Source organism: Vombatus ursinus, unplaced genomic scaffold (assembly GCF_900497805.2).
Source record: "Vombatus ursinus unplaced genomic scaffold, bare-nosed wombat genome assembly UNPS02014774.1, whole genome shotgun sequence".
In the NCBI taxonomy this organism is placed as follows: Eukaryota; Metazoa; Chordata; class Mammalia; order Diprotodontia; family Vombatidae; genus Vombatus; species Vombatus ursinus.
In genome coordinates this window covers 7,192,665-7,212,336 of record NW_020954552.1, presented here as the reverse complement: position 1 = coordinate 7,212,336, position 19,672 = coordinate 7,192,665, and the positions used below count along the sequence as shown (strand labels likewise).

Below are 19,672 nucleotides of genomic sequence, written 5' to 3'. Positions count from 1 at the left end.
GAGAGAGAGAGAGAGAGAGAGAGAGAGAGAGAGAGAGAGAGAGAGAGCGAGAGAGAGAGCTTAGTTTTAGATTAGGTTGCTTATCTTCTATTTTATTAGAAAGATATATTCTCTATCATTAATCATAAATGTGTTAAAAAAGTTTTACCCTCTCTTCACTAAAATATTGATTTAATTTACTATCATTGGACAATACCTACCTACTTTTAAAGCCAATATCCCAGAGGCCCATAATCCCTGAACATAATTTATATGAATTCTTCATCTGCATTTTATACATAAGGACAAGAGAGCAGAAGATAAGCAGATCACTTTCAGGATGCTGCTTGAGAAAAATGGGATCTCCAGGGACCACTCCAAAGATTAAGTTTCTCATGTCTATAAAAATAAGTTTAAGTCATTTTATTTAAATCACTGTTGAAAGATATGCACTACCATTTGACAAAAATCTTAACAGATTACTGCATGAAAAACGTTGTTTTCATTCCAAGTTTATGACATTAAGATTTAATAAAGCCTCTATAATGTTTGACTTTCTGCATTATTAAAAAGTAATGATTCCTGAAGAAATCTGCCCATTACAGGTTTAATTTATATTGTTGCTTACAACATTGTCAAATTCCTTTATGATGCCCCCAGATATCCTTTTTTTAATGTGTTTGAATCTTATTCCCATTGGTTTTACTTAAAAGTAAATACAGACCACTCGCAATGGAAGGCCGATATATTTTATATTAGAGATATATTAGTGATAAATACAAACAGCTGCCAATGTAGTCACAATGACTGAATTATGTGAATATTACACAAAATCATTTCATAAATTCCATGCTTAATATAAATTTTGAGGAAATACCACAGGTATATTTATAATGAAATGAGAGCTTGAACAGATCTACTAGATCACAAGCATTCTACTTTTCACTATAGATTCATTCATTCATGCATCCATCCATCTAACCATCCATCCAGTCATTAAGCAAGTAGTACTGAATTCTGTGTCCAACTCAGAGTAAAATAAAGGAAAATAAAGTGGTAACATTATTTATTAGTGTAAACAATGAAGAGTGGGGAAGTGGTGCTCCTAGGTTCCCTTTTTTTCCAATGTGCCTTGGTTTTATTACCTGTAAAATGGGAATATTAAATTCTTTTATTGATTAGTGCAGAGGAACAAAAAACTGATTATGATATATACATTAGTTTTTTATACATATATCCTAAATAATAACAAAGCAATGGAACTTTCACAGTTATAGTCTTTTTTAAAAAATCTGTAAAAAGCTTTCAGTTTCCTTTGTAATTTTTTTTTCTATTTACAGACTATATTAAATTTCTCTACAAAGTTTTCTTCCTCCTGGCTTCTGCTATTCACATAAATACTAAAAATTTTCTTTATATCTCCCAAGGAAAGAAATGTGGCTCTTGTGGGAAAGGCCCACCCCTTTCTACATGTTTGCTTCCTTGGACGAAAGGAGCCCACCCCCTTACATTCTTTGAAATGTGTCCAACATGCACAGAGTTTTAAAAGTACTGTATTGACCAGTTTAGAGTGCCTTAAATGACAGTCTACATTTGAAAACTATATTCACTTGAAAGCAGGAAAACGTGCCCTACATGTGGCTCGGTGTATACATATAGACTGCATTAAGACACCCAGAAACCTTAACAGGATGAATACTTATTTACTTACATGTTCCAGTATTATAAAAATACCATAGGGTCTTTATCATATCTGTAAGGCCCATGAAAATGGAATAATTCTCAGATCTGAAATATTTTGCGAACACTTCCCCCTCCCCCTGGAAGCAATGTTTTTGTCTTAGCTGGCAAACTATTCAGAAAGTACTAAGAATCCTATGTTATTTTATCATAATTCCTCAGCATTAAACCAGAAAATACCGAGAAAAACTAGAGTTCAATAGATTATAATTTATTACAGCAACTTGCTAAGGAAATAAGAAAATATAATTTATTACTTAATATATATGTAAAACAAATCTCTTCTTCCCCTAACAAAATAACACATTGTCACAACAACCTTTCTACCCTTCACTAATGAAGAGAGATAGTCTAAATTTGTGGGAATCTTGTATATTTCTATCTTTCTTCTGTCTTCTCATATTCCATATTCCGCATATAGATGGAACCTAATGACTTAAAATGAAAAACAAGCAAGACTGTTGTCTCATGATATTTAGTTTTAAAAATTATATGGTTTTTGTTGTCATTACAAACCATCCCTTTGAAATTTATCTCTGAGATTTTTCTGAATTTTTTTGAACTCTTTGCTTTTTCATTTCCAGGCCTACAAAATGGAAGTTGAGCTTTACCGCCTGGGTTTTTCACTTGAAATAAAAGAGAAAAAATTTTTAAGGTTAAAATGTAAATTGGAACATGAAGGTAATAAACTTACTAAAACTCAGTAGGATATGGTTATGGTCAAAGAAAACCTGTAAATGTGTGCACAATATTCACTAAGATGAAACACTTCATTCACTGAAATTTCCTATCTGATTATAACAATGCACACAAAATTAAACACATAAATATTAATTTTATGTATCATACAAGATGTAGGCAATGAAAATGCAATGTTTACATTTATGGGTGACTCATTAGTGTTTTATTGTGTGAAACACTAGGAGGCATCAGTTGGGTAAAAAAGGAGTTCAATTTTAGAAGAAGTAAGAAATTATCATAGAACTAGATGTCTAAGAAGTTGGGTATTTCAAAATGTTATTATATAAACCATAATTTTATTCACTGAACCAACTGTCAGAACTTTATGTTCTATTGTAAAATGTGATTATCTTCTAACACTTGTCAAAAGTACATGAATTAGCCAAGTAACCGTCAAGGTACACTTATGATATCTGGACGTTCATTCAACTAAATAATTGTATATTTTTGTGTGTGTGAATAATGTTTGGTAACAAGATAACATAATGGATATTCAACGTTATAGTTTTTCTGCTCAATCAGAGAGTGGAGGCAGTTAATACCACAAATGTATATGTTAACCATATTTCATGTTTCTCCCAAAGTATACATACAGAGCTATCTATAGCACTTTTGAAAATGTCTAATCTATTAAAATATCACATAACAACAGCAACTTTACTGTCATTAGTAAAGCAGTAGTAGAATGTATAATTCTTAAATGACAATGTCATATGTAAAAAAAGGAATTTTTAAAAATTTTTTACTAATGAAAGGCAATTATTTGAAGACTGAATTTTCTATTTGAATAGCTTTTAAAAGTGATGAGGCAAAAGAAGTCCTTATCTAATAATCAATTGAAATTGGAATGTGCCGAGCTATTCTGCAGCAATCAGCTTTAATCTATGACCTATCAAAATAACACATGAACTGACTAATCCTTCTTTTGTAAGGTACATAAGACTTCCTTGTCACTCTTGTTTTATAAATCGCCGCTTTAAGCTGGTCTGTTTCCCTAAAGATGACAGATCTCAGTGAACAACCAAGCTTTACTGACTGTAGTACAGTCAGTGAGGCTGTAAGATAAAGGTACAGTATGGAAGGTGGGAGATTTTAATCACCTGTTCACATGTTCATATTAACCATCAATTCTTAGAAGATTAGTTTAAGTCTTTACTGCAAATCTAAGCAATTATTACACTTTTATTACAAATAAATTTCTGTCTTTTTTTTGTTTTTCTCTTACATTAAAAGTGAGTGTCATTAAAACAAAGTACAAAACTTATTCTAACCCATTTAAAGTCTGTTTCTCTGACCCCTTATGTTATGTGCTGGATTCATGTTCCTGTGAATTATGCACCTAGAATTCTCAGTTTAAATAGGCATACATTTAAGTTGTGGTGCAGATTAAATATCACTGCAGAGATGCTTCCCCATTTTGTCACACATTGAAATTTAGTAGATTCAGTTTGGGAAATTTTAAAACAGAATATAGTAAAATAAACAAAAAGTTTTTTTGAAATACCCTTTAAGTTTATCTGTAATTTGTAAATTTGTGGAACCTTGGTATTTTAGTTTTTTTTTCTTTTAAGATATTCAGAAATAAGATAAATTCATATCTGGAAAGGCATAGTTATGGTATTATGTAAGTTGTAACTTGATGAAGGCCAAAGGAAAAAATACACAAGCTGAAGACTGTGAAATAGGTGACTCCCTCCCCTCCCCACCCAAAAAAGGGGATTCAATGTTAGATATTGAGCTGCTGTGAAAGTAGGTATGGTGGACTGATTTTTCAATATTAGAATGAATTATTTTAAAATATTTACTTGTTTATCAAAACATCTGGGAAACACCTATTACAAAGAGAAGAAAGGAGGATTGATAAGATAATTTTCAACTCCTACTAATTACTACTAATCTAAATTTATCACCAATGTTTTCCAAATCAAAAGTTAAAATTTTTCATTTTACACTTTTTAATGATGAACAGGTCACAAAGGATATGGAAAAGCTGATTCTTTCTCATAAGGTAAAAATTTCATATTTAAACTTAAGAACAAAACTTCTATTTTTTCTAATACCCAGAAATGAAAGATATATGTAGTTTAATAATACATACTGAAAACTAGTGTCTTAATTAAGTGATTCTACACAATATCCTACCCCCAAAAGGTACAAATATTCATTAGCTATAGCAATACTGTATTATTTAAGTAATCAGCATTAGAGTGGATATAGTAAAGTTTGGCAAAACAATACATATAAGATAACTATTTTATCCAAGTCCTACAAGTATATGTATCCAAGTATACATATAGATAACTATTTTATCCAAGACTATCCAAGTCACTTGGATAGCTAAGGCATTTTAAGCAACATTTTTGTTTAAAACTTTTTTTTCTGGAAACAATGTTAGAATTAGAAGTAGTCAATATTAATTCACTAAGAGTAACAAGCTTCCTATTTATTGGATAGGACGTTTAACTGGTTTTATTTTTGAGATAGTGTATTATGCAGGAACATCATATATTACCTGTCAAGTTTCCAAACTAAAGTGTTTTGGAAGTACCTTTTGTAGTTAATAAAGAATTTCATGTGTACTTATCTAAATGTGTCGATATAGGCAGACAATGATATGATATTCTAATTACATGCTCTAAATCAAAAAATGACAAAGGAATGGACACTTTATGACTTGTAATCCGTACTTAGTCTCTTCAAAGAATTACCAAGACTATCATTATTAAAAAAAATTAAATTAAATTAAATGCTGGACTTTCATAGTTGTCATTTGCCTCTGAAATTAAAATTAAAATAAGTATGCAATATAGAGGTTAAAATGGATTCACAGGTGGTCAGATTTCCATGTCCTGCCAAGTCTCTAGGGATTAGAGTTATTCTACTCCACATAAACATCTTTACTCTGCAACCACAATTCCATGCAAGGTGCCACTGAAAAGAAGGCTACCCACTTTTCTGACTAGTATAATGGAACTGCAGGAGTTTCCTTTTTCACACCTTAAAAAAAAAAAAAAACTATTCATCACCGTTCATTTTTTTTTAAACAGTAACTCCTGGAATTAGTATCAAATCAATGATAGCAAAATGCACATTGTGTCAAAGCAGTCCTCCACTCAAGACCAGTAAAGTACTGGCAGAGAGCCTGATTCTCTTTAATTATGCTGTAGGCGTTTACATATCAAGGTATTTTTTACAAAAGGAGTTCACTTAATAATATTGTCCCAAAAGGATGAGGATAAAAGGAAAATAATTACTGGCTCCAGAGCTGTCAAAAATGATTCAGATATAAAGTTTCATTTAGCACCATCTCAGTTGCCACTTTTTCAGTGGCAGAAAATCCTGTTATTGGGCAAATTTAAATTTTGCTTTATTGAAAAAGATCTCCTCCAAAGAGTAAATAATATGTCAATATCTAATCTTTTTAGTATCATATGTCAAAGGCAACTTTTCTTAACTTTCATCCAAAATGCAAAGATTTTCGAGTGATTTTACCATTCTATATAGCTATACATTTGACTTGACATAAAACACAATGTACATACTAGCATCATAACTAGAACTTGGGTTCTAAAACATGTAGACTACAGTTAACAGTGAATGACTTCTTATCCCACTGCCGATTAAGAAGCCTGCTCTCAATCTAACACTTCAGTGAGTAAATGAGATGCACAAGGGCATGTGCCCTAACAGACAGGCTTGTTTTATCTCAGAATAATCCTAAGAATTAATAAGAACCTGAGTATACATCTACCCTTAAAGTGTTTAGCTGGCAAACGGTAGCATCTTTCTTCATTGAACTATGTGATAAAGCTGGAAGCATGCATTACAAGGTCGCATATCCTTTCCTCATTTATTAAAATCCAGTAAGCTTCAGAAACTCCATTTCAACCATGCTAATGACGTGAACTAACTTCATGAAACTTTAAACACACTGGAGAGAACAGGAAAAAGTAGTGATTTGAATAACTGGTGATATAACCAGTTATATTCAGACTGTCTGAAAAGTTACTTTTAGCAAATGACAAAAAAATCGTGTAATTGAAAGAGAAAAGTGCATCACCTACCCCAACTTCAGCCTTCAAGAAATGCAATTGGATACTGATGTGTTACAATCGGATACATTGATGCGGAGCTTAGAGACAATAACCAAGCTACTTATATTTCCTCTAGAAATGTCAAGAGGGTACTTACATGAAGGAAGACACGATCAGACTAGTCCTGGGAATATTTTCCTCTCTTGAAGAAAAAAATAGTAACAATAATGATCTTTTTGCTTCGTCCAGCCTTTAAAAATTTTCTCCACCTGATTCAACGTGCAGCCTCGGCGAACCACACACAACCTTCAAAGTCAATCCAATAGCAGCCAGAAGATGTCTGGGTGTATGCGTGTGCGTGTGCGTGTGTTCGAGTGTCTATGAGTGACTGAAGGGAGGGAGGAGAGAGAGAGAGAGAGAGAGAGAGAGAGAGAGAGAGAGAGAGAGAGAGAGAGAGAAAGGAGTGTGTGTCTGTATGTGTGTGTGTGTGTGTGTGCGTGTGTGTGTCTGTGTCTGGGTGGGCACGCGCACGGGCACGCGCGCGTCCGCGCGCGTGTGTGCGGCGTGGAGGAGGAGAAAGTATCTCTCTCTGCTGCTGGCCAGATTAAAAGTAACCGGACTCGTCCAGAAAACAGCGTCCAGGAAGGAAGTGGAAGAAGACGAATGAGAATAGGACAGCAACTCACAGCCTTTGAAACATCGCGTAAAAAAGAGAGAGAGAGAAAGAGAGAAAGGGAGGGAGGGAGAGAGAAGGAAAGAGAGAAAGAGAAAGAGGGAGGGAGAGAAAGACAGGAAAAAAGCACAAGCAAGGCTGAGATTCAAAACTGCACGCGTCTGATTCTCTCTCTTTCTCTCTATCTCTCCTGCACTCCCTCTCTTTTTCTCTCCCCTCCTCTTTTCCTCCTCCTCCTCTATCTTCTCTCTGCCCTTCTCTCTCTCCTTTCCCACAATCCCAAACGAAGCACTCACTGTCTCTTTCCACTCCTCCAGAGCTAGAGAAATAATCAGTTTCACTCTTGCAAAAGGGGGCGGGACTACATCCCGAAACATTTTAATAAAACAAACATACAGCAGCTCCTTCCTTACCCCCATCCAGTCTCAACTTAGATTGATAAATTACTCCACTACACTACTTTAATTATGTATATGGTATGCAGAATAAATCACTGAACATCAGCACCTCAATCAAGCACTTTTAAATGATAATTGCATCTTGGTGAATCAATCTTTCCATTCCTGACATTTTGCTAATTTTAGTTTTACGGTGGGGTGATGGCACATGCCATACGCAAACCTAATGACAATTCTTTTTTACGCGAAATTAAGACAACACGGCGAGCAACTACATATTTCTTCTCAAGTACAGTAGCTGGAGGACGCCCAGATCACTGCAGAAACTCTAAGAAAAAGAATTAGAGTCCCAGGATTCACGCACGTCAGGAAAACGCCTGGGAAACGACAGCTATAGTCCCCCGAAAGTCATAATCATTGTCATTGACCAACATTATCGGAATACAAATAGTTACTCAAGTGTCTTGTTCGTGATTGTGATGCTTAACCACTTCATTTCCTCTACAATCTATGCGTCTCCGTGTACAGTACTGTAGTACTTTCTCGTTTAAAAGCAACGGTTCATCATCCCTGTGAAACTGGATTCCAGGAGGCAGCTCTGCACGGAGGCTTGATTTCCAGCATTTGGAGGATTGGATGACTTAAAAGGGGTGCTGAAATGTGTCACAGGGTGCAAATGATGTGCAAAATAAGAATAATTACGATAACCTAAACCTCTAAGCACCGAATCAGCTTGGGGGCATAAAGTTTCTAATCAATTGGGAAAAACAATCACAACACCCAGCAGTTTTCTCAGTGCTTAAAAAAAAATCCTTTTCTCACTCTCTCACACCTTTATTAGTCTTTCTTCTTTATTGGTCATTTTCCAAGCCTGTAAACTAAAACAACTTCCCCAAATCATTAAGCTTCCCCTATCCAATTGCTGATGACTTCACTTTTCCAGGACTGTTTCAGTTCTACTGGACTCAGAAATAAGCACAGAAACAAAGTTTAAGATGTCCCAAGGTGCATTCCTTTCATTTTTTTAAATGATGTAATATATACAGCATTTTAAAATGAATGATATTTGTCATTTAAATTGATGACCTTTCAAATACTGTTTTTCAACATACCAGGTAAAAAAGATAAAACTTCTTATTCATTCATTTACTAACTAAAACAAGAATGAAAGGATATTCAGTGCCAGTAGAAATATAAATAATTTACAATATCATGGGCAACATTTGCTTAAGCTCTACAAAATAGTCAACCTCTAATACTGTACAAACAAGGTCAGACTTCGTGAAAAAGAACAATGTTTAAGGGCAAAAGCGGACACATACCTAGACAAGTTTTCCAAACATTTTTTCATCATTATCTATTTAATAATTAACATTACCCATTAAGTTCTCTAATATGGCTTTCAGCCACTGTTCTTATATTTGAAGTCATCATGATACAGAAAGGCCTCCCAATTTCAATAATTTCAGTATGTAATGGCCATCTTGATTTAAAGAGCTAGTTTTTAGTTAAGGCTGGGCACTAAATACCAGAACTACTCCAGGACTTTAGATGGAAGGAGAGGGTGACTTCTATAGATATAATCCAATTAGTTTCTTTGCAGCTTTCATATTTCTCTTAGTATAGTCAAGATAAATTCCTTATTTTTATTACAAGAAAGCAATACAAACTGTCACAGTAATTTGAGATGACTGTAGCCCCCCCTTTATCCTAGTAGATTAACATCTATGTTTTTTCTTTTTCCTCCTTTCTTTCTTTCGTCTTCCCTCCCCCTTTTTGTTGGAAGAGTCTATGACTGAAATTAATTATCTTTACTAACCAGGGAAGTATTAAAACATGGCAGGTTTTCATTGAGGACAGTTACTTAAAGGAGTTTTAAGAGATGTAGGCATTTTAAACACCAAGGCCTGGTCAACATTTAGTAGATTCATTGAAATGAACCATTCATTTTGGCCATTGTAGATGATAGTATTGATCACTACAGCCAAATCAACTATGTGGCAATCTATATATATATTCCTTCATTGGCAATAAAATGAATGAACAGGTTCCCCCTAGTCTTTCTTTTGATCTTACCATACAAGGTAGTTGTAACCCATGTCTAAGAAAATCAACCTTCCAAACAACCATATGGTGAATTACATCAGTGGATAAAAGTACATTACTTTTGATACCTCATTCATGGCATCTGTTTGTTGTAGTTGATTTCAAATATGGATTTCTTTTCATTCTAAAAATAAACTATTTTTTTCTTTATGCATAATCCTATTCCAAATACATTTTAAAACATATCTAACAATCAGCATTCAATTATTCACAATAATGAAGATGCCCTGCTGGGCAGATAACCCAATGCAGTAGATTAAAAAAAAAGTTTAAACATTGGATTCCCAGTGTATCAACTCTGACTTTAGAATGGAATCAGAGGTGTCATACTCACAACTGGCAACTGTATGTGGTAAATGAGAAATACTTAACAAAATAAATAGAAATACAATAAAACATAATGTTAATTTGCAGTTTTCTAGGTCAATAGATCCTTTAGGGATTGCTTTCTCTTTGAGTTTGACACCACTGGATCACATTATTTTTCTCCCCAAAAGATTTATCTTCTTAAATATGTTTGGCTCAGCTAACATTAAAATGATTTTTTTTTTAGTATGATGAGTCTAATGAGAGTAAGTGGGGAGGGGTGTGACGGAGGTGTGTGATGGAGAATCTAGTTTGAGATTTTAAATTATACGTGGATAACACACAATATATCCACAAAATACAACAAAAAAAGAGTGTTTGTTTCTGTAAGTACCTCTAACATTTTTTAACCTAAACCAACCTCATCCCTACAATTTACTGAGAACTAACACCGCTCATTGCAGCACTTAGAGTTGAGGCATGAACATTGGACTAGGAGCAAGGTGATCTGGGTTCTAGTCTCAACTATGCTGCAATTTCACTTGGGCCTTAACTTCATAATATGTCAGCATTGTATTAGTTGTGTTTCAGCTTTATGATTTTATGAAAAGTAAAAGTTCTGACATTCTTTTTAACCCAAGTGATCTCTAGTGGTTCTCCATTTAAATGCATTACAATATTTCCACTAAGAAAAAGTTGCTTCAAAGCCACCATTGGTATGGCTTTCCATGGAAATGTGATTTTATGTGAGGTCAACAAACATTTCTGGATTCATGATGTTAGTATTCATAATTCTTCTGGTCCACATGGGTTCAGCATCTTGTCCGTACCTTCACTATCTCCTCTGCCCCCTCCCCCAGTTATCATTACAGTATTTAAATGGAAGAGCCACAGAAGTGCCTGGGGAATGATTTTCTAGATTTTCACACTATGGTAGGTTAATTTTCATTTTCTGGTTAGAGGTCTGGCCTATCTTACTCCACCCTTCTCTCTCCTCCTACCTCTCTATATTAAAACAGCAGTGCACTGCCTGTCTGCTTTTAAGCCTGGCCCACGCTGGGTGTAGCTCTTGAAGTGAGCTTTAAAAAATTGTTTTAAAGTGAGCTGGGGTGGTTGCCACAGCAACCCACCCTGAGATGAAGAAAGGCTATAGATTAATCTACCCCTCAAGATTATTCAACGGTACAGTATTTGCTCTTCAGTCAGAATACTTTTTCAGTACATACACTTTATAATGGAACATAAAAGTTCAGAATGTTTAAAAATAACAAGATATAGATTCCAAAAAGCATTAATTTAAATATATTTTATAATCTCTTTGGTTCTTGCAAGTGAAAGGATGCGTATAACTTTTTGTGAAATGAATTAATTGTAAAAGATACTAGCAAAGGTAGGTACTGAAAGCTGACACATGAACTTTAAATAAAATGGCATGCCATTATGAAAATGGTATAATGTAGAGCAAGTAATGATGATATAAAACCTTTGTCACTGCAGTACCTATAAGAATATAATGCACTAGTTTATCAGCTCAACTTTGAACAAATAATTCTATATTATAGTTAATACAATAAATAGCAGGCACTCACCACATCCACGTCTTTATTGTCAAAACCATCGGCCTTCAATTCTTTTCTTAATTTCTTACATGGAAGTTACTTCACAGTTTTCAACTCTTCTTAGGCACCTTAAAAATGAACATATGTGACAGACATCCTGTTAAAATGCAGGTCTTCATTAATTAGAAATTTTATTTGAATAAATTTATTTTTAAATGGCTAATTTGAACTGATGTTTATATTATTATTATATTTTTATTTTAATTTTTATCAATAAGCCAACATTTATGGGAAAATGTACACTTATTATTAAAGATTCTCCTATGCACAATTCTCAGAGCAGAAATATTGCCAAGCATTTGCATTTTATAATACGCTAGACAGTGCCCAAGAAGACAAACAGTAAATCTGTTCCATAAGAAATGTTTATGAATGTGAAAGCTGTTATCAAGCAAAAGTCTGTAATGTAAAATGACAATACATTTCATCTTTAAAAATATCATTTTGACATGTTTCTAAAGCATACATGTTTATCTTTGCTTTTGTGCTTGAGATGACTATGTTGATTAATGGGCAGAAATTAGGTTGATCTTAATGGAAGCTAACAAAATTTATCACATTAGTTTAGATAGTATTTGCACTAGCAATTGCTGAAGGGAATTTCATAATTTATTAAATACCTCAAAATAGATATGGGTTCAATAGAACACACCCTCGGACACCTACTTTCCACAATGACTCACAGGGATCATTTTATGGGTCTGGACTGAAATGGGAGCCAAAAATCACTACTTTAAGCCTGATCCCATGATTTTGGACAAGTAACTTTTTACCTCTATTAGTCTTCCCTGGCTTCAAAAATGGATTGTTTTCGAGCAGCAAGAACTATGCTGGGCTTTGTCAATCAACAGCTCCGTCTAGATAAACTTTTCCATTCTACAAATAATAATGCTTTTTATGGTAAAGTTTCATTTATATTTTTAAAATATTTTAGAGGGTTAAATTTCCAGAGGTCAGTCATTATTCTTTCTTTTACAGTAGATGAATCGATTTGGCCTGTTCTTTTTAGGGAGGAGGCATGGGCAATAGAAATTCACAGTAGGACCAAATTAAACTAGTTTAAGGTATACACACTTTGCCAGGAGTCTTTTACTAAGTAACAGGATTGTGTGTCGTATTGGTTGACCTGTCTGAGATAACTTTACCATTCAGGGGGTAAATTTGATAATACAGAAAATGGGAATGAGAGTTAAGCAAACATTTATCTCAGAGAAATGTTGATTTTATGAAACAAAGTCGATAAAGAATGTTACTATGTCAGTTTAAAATGTCTTTAGCCATTAGAATCCAAAGACATCATGTCCTGATGTAACCTGACCAATAATTTGCTTTTATGCATATTGTATATATATTTTTATATTAACATTAATTTTATATTAAAATATACATACACATTGATGAATTTAACTAAAATTTAATCCAGCAATAATTCCCTTCAACAGACATTTATTTCCTGAGCACTTATATAGTACAAGGCATTGGAGGGATACAGAGAGCTCCTGCCCATGAGGAGTTTACTTTCTACCAATGGCAGAGGACTAAAGCATTCACTGAGACAATTGCATAGGAGGTAATTTAAGAAGGGAGAGAAGACTGAGCAGAATCGGAGAAGGTATTCATTTAACTTCATTTCCCTGGAAGACTTTTAATTGTTCACAAGAAAACCGATTTAATCTCATCTGTTGAGATGTCACAGACACCCAATTCCAGGAATGAATTTTCACACTTTCCTTAGAGAGTTCTGTCAGATATTTTCTTTCCCCATACAAGTTGTATCTAGTTGACCGTGTGAGGAGTATGCGCGTCTTTTTTAACTTGTTAAAACATCCTCTCTCTTTTGGGGGTTAATAAAGGAAAGAGCCAGAGAGAATTAGGAACGTGGACCCTGGAAGGGATGGAACACAGATTTAGTTCAGATGTTTTCCACTCCTAAAGACTTAGATACAAGGGCCGCCTCTGGCTGCAGTACTCTTTTCTGCACTGAGTTATTGATAGCAGGCAGCTCCAGTCCCACCACAGTAATTCATATGACCACTTCACCCGTGCTGACTCTGTGTTCAGCAGAAGCTCTCTGACTGTGAGACATCCAATTTTTCTCCCTTCTCTTCCCCTCCTTAACTCCCACCAACAACATACTCCTCCCTCTGCCCGCCTCCCCCCTCCGCCCTGCTAACCCCCCCCCCCCCCGCCCCAATTCTGTGATGCCGCGGGGGCTAAGGGCGAAGGCTCTGGTGAGCTGTCGCACTGCCGTGTCAATTCTAAAGCTCTTGAGGCAGAAACTAGTGGGGGGTGAGTGCCACGTGGGACCCCGGCGTGAAGGAGGGCTTGGTGTCTGGGTATGCTGGGGGCACTGCTTTGCCAGTCGGGAGGGGCGTAGTGGAGGGGTACAGTTAGGGACGTTTCTGGGCTGGGGAAGGGTGAGTGTCAAAGGGTGTGTGTGTGCGTGCGTATGTGTGTGCGTTGGGGCGGGGGAGGTAGAAAGTGTCACGTTTGGCGAAGGCGAGAGCTGAGAAGATGCGGCGTTGCAAGCTTGAGGAGCGAGTACTCTGGCCAAATGGGGATGCAGGCAGTGAGAAACCCTAGTTGTGCATGGGGAAAGAGTTGGAAGGTGGCGGGGAGAAAAGCTGTGGAATTGTAGGGCTAGCTTGCATGCTTTCGAATCAGAATAACTTCTCCAGAGTGCTCGCTTGCTTGTGCGCTCCTAACACAGCCCGAGAAGAGAGTGGAGGAAGCAACATAAGGCGACCCAGGACAACACTGAAAGAAACGAGCTACTCTCCGCCGCTAGCGTTCCCTTCGCCAGCTGTAGGCGGTCTGGTCGGTCTGGATGCCTTGTCTATCGGAAGTCATCTTGGGACTGTGCAGGAACCTCAGGAGTGTGGGAGCCGCTAGGGCAGGGTCCAGTCCCCTCCCTAGTCCCACCCCCGCCATGTTTCCTTTCTCCGGACCCCTCTCCCACGCACGTCTCTAGAGTATGCGTCTGGAAGAGGAGGATAGGGGGAGAGGGACTGAGGGACCTTGAGACCTTGACTTTGTTGTTATCTCAGGGCATAGATTCACTGTTTCAGGTTGTCCACCTTTGGGATGACTAACAGCAAACAGCTGGAGGCAGCGGCGGGAGCAGCAGAAGCAGAGCTTGCTAGATGCGCCAATGAGAAAGACTTTCTCAGAGTAGGAGAGCAGAAAGCTACTGCTGGTGGGCTAGAATGAATAGTCTGTCCCTCCTCCCCGCCCCCCACTCCCGCCTACTTTTCCTAACATGCAGGACTAGCGTGGTATCATAGTTATTGCACAAATGTCATCACTAAAACAAAAATATTCTTGCTGGTGAGAGCAAGAGAGCTGGTTGTTTGGTCTGCCCCGAGAATCATCACGAGTTCCACTAAAAACCTCCTCACATGTTAAAAAGCCTACTTTGCACTCAAAATGCTTTACAAAGTTTTCCGGCTGTGTGAAAACTGAATTCATCAATGGAGTGGTTTAAAAAAATATATTTTTGGATACAGTATATATGTGCTTTTTAAACTGTCCTCTGGAGGCAACAGAAGAGGAGTAAAATGCTTTGTAATTTATAATTCCAAAACTTTATTTTAGACTTTCTTAACATTTCCACTATAAACCACTAGTCTTGGGAGTTTATGTTTAGGTTAGATGAATTCACTTTACAGAAATTTGTCATGATCTATATTCTCAGAACAGGAGTACATTTTTTTTTTCTTCGAGCTTAAAAAATTAAATTATTTACTTTAAAGTGATACTACAGAATAGAATTAGATTCAATCAAATGGAATTTTAAAAAAAGAGTAAGTTGCAAACACTCAGTCAAGTTAGCAAATTATGTTTGACCACAAAACAACATTTTATAATAACCTTCCTAAAAGAATCACACAACATATTATCATTATTTTTTTAGAGTCCGAAGACACTTCTTTTGAAATGAAATTTTCCTTTTCGGATAAGGGCCTAAAGCTCTCAACTAACTGTTGGGAAAAAAAGGGTGCTACATAAATTTTGGAAATACAATATTTATGTGTATATCATATATATGACATATTACTTGGACACATTTGTGTTTCATCTTTGAGTGAGATTTGGAAAGAAAATTACAATAGTATACATGCAACACAAATAATTTCACCTCAAACATTTGTAATTAAATATTTAGAAAATGCTCCAGGTTTCTTAATTTCCAATGTAACAACAGCAACAACAAGAATAATTAAAAACTCACATTAATATATATGCATACATACATACATACATACTTTTGTATGTATACACACCCTGACATCAAACTTCAAGGTTTGTAAAGCAACCTCTCTGTCTCTCTCTCTCTCTGTGTCTCTGTCTCTGTCTCTGTCTCTGTCTCTCTCTTTCTCTCATCTCACTTGCTTCTCACAAGCATTCTTTTTTCTTTAATCATTCAATCCAACCAAACTGGTTTCCCTCTCCAGTCTCTTGCCTGTGTACTGGTACTCTCCATGCCTGGAATCAACTCCCTCCTAATCTTCACTTCACATAACCTCTCTCTTCCTTGAAGACAGAGCTCAAGCACCATCTCCTATGTGAAGTCTTTCCTGATACCCTCAAATGCTAGTGACCTCCTGGCCAAACTACTGTGTATATAACTATTTTGGACACATATATGAATATATTATCCTTAATAGAATGTAAGTTCCTTGAGAAGAGACATTATTTTTATTATTTTGTCTACAGCGTCTAGCACAGTACCTGGCATATAGTAAGTATTCAATAAATACTTGTTAATCAGTTGATTTAAAACCAAGTACTGTATTTTTTTGCTTTGTTTAATGCTTATTGTTTGAATTGATTATCATTGTCATCATATTTTTAAAATGTGAGAGTGAGATTTTTGTCCTGTTCCTAAACTTACTCATGCAAACTGATCATCTATCCTAATTATCCTTATCCTTTGTGCTTGAACCCCTCTAATGTTTAGGCAAAAATTGCATAATTTCTTGCCACATCATTATTCTTGTTTTATGAAAATTTTCAAGTCTATATTTTTTGATTAGATGAACTTTACAGTAAATCAAACCACAGTCTGTGAGAAAAAAGGCTCTAAGTCCTAATAAATATGAAATGTTTTTCACTCACCTATGTCTTTGATGGAGTAGAAAGAGAGTGTATAACTAATCAGCATTTTTCATAAGTAGCTTTACTATTTTCTAAAACTATGAATTGTTTTTAACTTTATACTTTTGTGTATGTGGAACTGAAGGTGGGGTGGAGGAGGAATTGTTTTCTTCCCTCACACAAACTTACAATGTTTATTGTGGTGAGTGTCTATGTATGTATGTATGTTTGTATAAACACATATACACACCTATGTGTACATATACATATAGACATACATATGCACACATTTGCTGGGCAAAGACATTCTGAAAGTCCACAATCTTTCAAGGACAATATTGGGACAAACTGGCTTGTTTCAGAACAGCCCATGTGACCAAATGTGAATTATCCTTCTGCAAATGAACTGTTTGGTTTTCAATTTCTTACCCCACATTTTGGGGCCATCAGTGTCATGAATTGAGGTCACCACAACAGGAAGAACTAGGGGTACAAGAAAGTGTGAATGAAGGTTTGTTTTTGAAACAATTGCATTGTCCCTTTCATACAGGCACGAACACACACACACACGCACACGCACACACACACATACACACTGCCTGTAGAATGTTCCCTGTCCTCATTGTCATTTTCTAGGGGCACCTCTTTTCACTTGAGAGTTATTTTGTTTTTGAAGAGACACAGGAAACCCGAAGCCTCACCCCTCTTCTCCCTGGCTGACCTTTGGAATGCTGCTGTCAGCCAGGAAGACGCTGATATCTTCAGCCCCCTGCCAGCTTAAATTCTTTAAGGGCAGAACCTGCTCAGAGTGTCTCCTGATGTCATTCCAAATGCCTGATGGCCATCTATGGCAACTGGGCTGAGCAGAAGCATGCTGGGAAGCCAGTGCCTGTGGAATGCCTAATGTGGCATTCTGTGACTGCTGCAACCCAGGAGTAGTTCCCTGTTGGGCTCATAATCAACAACATCCACAGCTGTGAGGGGCAGTGTATTTATTCCCCACCTCTTCAAAAATTAAATAAATAAATGGTAGCTGTAGCCATTTTATGTTATTAATTTTCATAAAGCCTCTTTGGAGACCATTCCCATTGATATCATGGTCGTTATAAACAAGTATCATGGGAAACACACTGACTCAGAGTTTAGTAAAATAATTTACATCTGGCATTTACCCTAAATCTTTTTAAAGAATTTAGGACAAAGGGCTCCCCCCCCCCTTTTATCCTCAGGTAGTTTTTATAAGCTAGTTCATCTATACAAGTAGATGATGGAGAAATTATCAATGTTTCTCAGGATTTCAAAATTATTTTATTCAGAACTTCTAATCATATTATGAGTTAAACACAATACCATACGATTATTTTTTAAAGAAAATGCCATAAGAAATGTTTGATACTTTTCTATATGCTTGATTACTTGTAAGAAAAGTAAATACTTAGGTGCACATCCTGATTCACTAGAGGGGAAAACACAAATTCCAATCTTTGGGCAAAACCTTTCTAAGATATTTTGGGACCTTGTGTAGAACTAATTAAATTAGACACATTTTTATTTACATACAACTAATTTATTTTATTCACATACAACTGATTTATGTGAAGTGTGTATTGTAGTTCTTGGAAGTGATTACCCAAACCTGATTTTCTATTGATTTTTTTCATTCATTAACTAAAGTCCTTCTAGCTCTCAATGTATGATCCCATAATCTTCTCTACCATTTTTCTATGTCTGTCTTTCTCTTATTCTCTTCAATGTCCTTCAAGTCTCAGCTAAAATCCCACCTTCTACAAGAAGGCTTTCCTAAACTCTCTTGATGCTGGATGCTATTACCTCCAATTCACCCAGTATGTATATTGTTTTGTCACAGTTTACATGTTTTCTCCCCGATTAGACTGTGAGCTCCTTGAGAACAAGAACTATTTTTTTTTTGCTTTTCTTTGTGTCTTCAGCACTTAGCACACTGGCTGGAACGTAGTAGGCACTAATAAATATTTGTTTACTTAGCTTATTGACTTGACCAGTTGTTTTTGAAATATCCTTGCAAACACTACTGTCACTGGAAGGTGTATTGAAGTAGTCTCTCAGTAAAGCTGAAGAAGGCAACAAGAGGTATAAACATTGTGATTTACAGGTATCTGTCCATAAAGTTGATCTTACCAATCTGAGTTCTATTATTATCTTAGTATTCCCGCCCATCCTAGTCCTATTATATTCTCCAATTCCTGTAAAGACTGATTTTTAAACCTTTGTAGTATCAATTTTGGTTGCTTAGGAATGCACTTTCTATTTATAACATTTTCACTATGGAACCAACCACTCTGTGAAACAGGATTTTACCTAAACTCTTGTTTCCTCAGAAACAAATAAAAACAGTAAGTGGGGGTATGTCTGTATCTGTTTAACAACAATACTAGAACTTATACATCCAAGGGAGCTGCCCCCTTCTTAGGTAGTCATGTTGGGAAGCAGTATAATTATTTCAATTTTTTTTTTTGTGGAGAAATATCAATTGACTTCTTCCAAACTGATATTTTGGTGATTTTTTGTTGATTCCCTCCTTTCCATCCCTGGTTTGACATTTGTTTGTGAAAGAATAGAAACAGTGTTATGGTGGATCTACAACTAGAACTGTGTTCACACCCCACCTCATGTACTTATTAGCTGTGTGACCTAGACAAGTCACTTTCCCTTTCTGAGTTTCACTTTTTTTCATCTTTAATAATAAGAGCAACTACCTTATAGGGTTATTGTGAAGATCAAATAAGATATTGTATGTAAAATGCTCCATGACCCTACAATATGGTGCCCCACAAGATTCTGCCCTTTCTAGCCACTACTCTATGCTCAATATTTTTCTAGGTTCCATTTTTGAAATATCTTTTATTCTTTAGAATCTTCTCAATCTTTGTTCTTTCAGGTCTTCTTTTTTTGGATAGCAGCTAACTAATCTGATAAACAACACCTTCTACTGCCTAGTAT

The 19,672-nt window shown here is 35.8% G+C and overlaps 1 protein-coding gene across 6 annotated transcripts in view; it reads right to left on the bottom strand.

Annotated features, from left to right (window-relative positions):
* Positions 1 to 6,917, bottom strand: part of MEF2C (myocyte enhancer factor 2C) — a 190,372-nt gene extending 183,455 nt beyond the window's left edge. For all 6 annotated transcript variants that reach the window (XM_027864156.1, XM_027864162.1, XM_027864164.1 and 3 more), the window contains exon 1: positions 6,652 to 6,917. The gene's annotated coding sequence lies outside the window, so the exon portion shown is untranslated. The remainder of the gene's footprint in view (positions 1 to 6,651) is intronic.
* Positions 6,918 to 19,672: the final 12,755 nt, after the last annotated feature.